Genomic DNA, 3,232 nt, shown 5'->3' with positions numbered 1-3,232 from the left:
TACATTTTTTTTTGTGGCTAGTATATATGTTGTAACATTAGAAAAAATAAAATTGTGACTATAAGAATACCACACAAAATTGAAGATATTGAATGTTCACTCATAATTAAAACACGAAGTTATTGAGCACTCACATGTGAAAATGGAACTTTTATTCCAGTGAGACTCTAATGAAAGTGCAGGAGTATTCATCATGCTTATTAGGAAGGTCTTCCCATTTCTCTTCACACTTTAGAAATGAAGAATTCCCAATAACCACATTTCTAACAACCAGTGAGATAATACAAGGAAAATGAACAACAGACAGTAAATTTGGAAACAGGTGATGGGTGTTTTTATATTTATGTGACTAAAAATAAAATAGAATATTCAAATCAATAGGAGTAAAGCTAATTGAGTGTGATTGAGTTATGTAAAAGTGTAGCAAATATATGAAAATGTGTAATGGATGAATGAAGACTAGATGTTTCTAGGGTTAGAGATTATAGGACAGTAAGAAGACAGGATGCAGAGGATCCCATAACCAGACAATGTTTGTGTAAACCACCACAATATCAGTAAAACTGGATGATGTGATCAGCAGCCTTCACCACTTGATTGATATGAGGTTTGAGTAGTAGAAAGTAATTATGACTTGAACAATAGGATGGACACAAGATTTGCTCATGGAAGAGAGATTGAGAACAAATTAGCAAATAAACAAAAATGAAAGAAGGAATGAACTGTGAAATCTGTCAATGATAACTTCTGTGCAGAGGTCCTGTGATTAACTCCTATATATCTGAAAACGCTGTCCTATGGGGCTTTGGCATTTCTGGGTGTTAAATGAGTTTGAAGAGGATTATTATCATCATTATTACTATTATTAATTATTTTGGTCTTTTTGTGGCAGGGTCTCCCTGTAGCCCCAGCTGGCCTGGAACTCACTTTGTAGTACCAGGCTGGCCTCATATTCACAGAGCTCCACCTGCCTCTGCCTCCTGAGCATGAGCCACCATGCCTGGCTTGAAGAGGATCATTATTTACAAGTAGTGAATTGCATATTTCTACAGTGGATTGGGAACATCCCATAATATTTCCCTTTTAAACTTTCTAATTCAATGAAGTGTTCGGGAGCAGAAATTCTATATTGTTAATTTCTCTATTTAGTACCAGGATTTTCTTTCACTTGAGCTTTGTAAAATTATCTTTGTGATTGAAAGCACTTTATGTGATACTAATTTCCTAAGATTTATTTTTAGAATTTTCAAGTATGTGCATGTGTGTATCTGTCTGTGTATGGGCATATGCACTTGATTGTGGGAAACTGTGGGGTTCAGGAGAGGCACCAGATTCCCTAGAGCTGCATTTACAGTTAGCTGTGTAGCCTACGTGGGTGCTAGGAAATGAACTGTGGTCCTGTGGAAGAGCAGTGAGCAGGTGAGCATTCTTAACTGTAGAGCCATTTCTCCAGCCCCAATGAAACTTATTCTCAATAATTAATTCCATAGTGGATTCACTGGATCAAGGATGTTAATGGAGAAAATCAATAGGCGTCCATGGAAATGCATTGGTTGTGGAAGAGGCAAGTCCACTGCATGATGTGATGCCAACAGGTTTATTCATACACATTTAATATGTTCATGGGTCCAGATGTTCACAGTCTTTAGGATAATGACCATAAAGAGCAAACATTTGAAACAGGTTTGGTTCAACATAACATGCAGTCACTAAAAAGAATGTTAATCTGAAATAGTGTTCTTACATGACTTCATAAATGAAGAGTTTATTAATCATTATGTTTGGTATTACAATATAATATAGTGCATACACCAGTGTTGACACTAATGAATACTATGTAGTGCATTTATAAATAACAGTACAAAGCATGTTCTAATGCGTTCATATTTATTTTATTATTTATTTATTTACCTGTTTTTTTTTCTTGAGACAAGGTCTCACTGAGTAGCCCTGGCTGATCTGCAACTTACTATGTAGACCATGCTGGATTTGAACTCACAGGGATCTGTCTCTGCCTCCTCAGTGTTGGGATTAAAGGTTTGTCCCACCATGCTTTGCTTGTTTTATCTTTAAACATTCTTTCCTCCAGTTTGGGATTGTTTCATAAATAATGTTTAAGCTCTTTAAACAGTATATGCTGATTGGTTACTTTTCTGTTGCTGTGATAAAACACCATGACCAAGGTCACTTATGTCTTGATAACCTAGAACACTTAAGATCATTGGACATATGTAAAAACTCTTAATTTACATGCTATAAAGTTTGAATATGCACAATGACCTGAAAAACTGAAATAAAGTGGGATAGAGAAAACTGTTTTGCCAATATAAAATATGAGATTATGATACTACTACTGCCTTTTATAAAATAAAAGTAAAAATAAACCATAAAATCAAATGTGCAAATGTCATGACTGTATTAGTACCTTGAAATTTCACACATTTGAAAAAATGGAAAGTAAAATTACATCACTGAATAAATTGTCATTTTCCAGTGCTCAGTATACCCAAAGGCATTTATACTTTTCAGACAAGAGTCTCAATGAATATTTATCATATGAAATAATACATGTGTGAAATGCAACAGAGAAACCTGACTTTACATGGCTCGTGTCACATATACAGTACTTTGGAAAGTAATACGGTCAAACTAGCAAGAGAGTTCAGCATTTTTGCATGCTTTGCTTCAATGACTCCATTCCTTGGACTTATGAAGATATGAATGCCTTTTGATTTTTAAAATAAAAGTCTTTCTATGTAGTCCTGTCTGCCTGGAACTCACTATGTACAATAAATTGGTCTTACAATCACAGAGATACCCATCTCTGCTCCCAAACACTTAGACTATGAGAGTGAGCTGTCTGCCTGCCTGCATCTAAGAATTTCCATTTTCATTTGACTTATAAGAGTAAATGATAATTGAAAGTAAATGGTACAAGCTAATAGTTGAAGGTTAACAGCCTTTTCATATTAATTAAGTTGAATTATTTGTATCCAAGAGAACTATAAATATTGAATTATATGGATGTGCACAAAATGGCATACATATTTATGCTAATACACATTATTTGTATATGGAAATATAGAAATCAAAATGAATTTTTGAAATTATATGACACTAAAATTACGATTCACATGGTGAATTAAGTTATCAACAAATACATTCACTCTGTCCTTATTATTATTGCAATATTGTCCATAAACATGTTTCAGAACCCATATGAGGACTGTTG

Source organism: Nannospalax galili, unplaced genomic scaffold, assembly GCF_000622305.1.
Source record: "Nannospalax galili isolate Female #2095 unplaced genomic scaffold, S.galili_v1.0 scaffold132, whole genome shotgun sequence".
NCBI lineage: Eukaryota > Metazoa > Chordata > Mammalia > Rodentia > Spalacidae > Nannospalax > Nannospalax galili.
The sequence above is the reverse complement of the archived record's forward strand: the minus strand, read 5'-3'. Positions refer to the sequence as shown.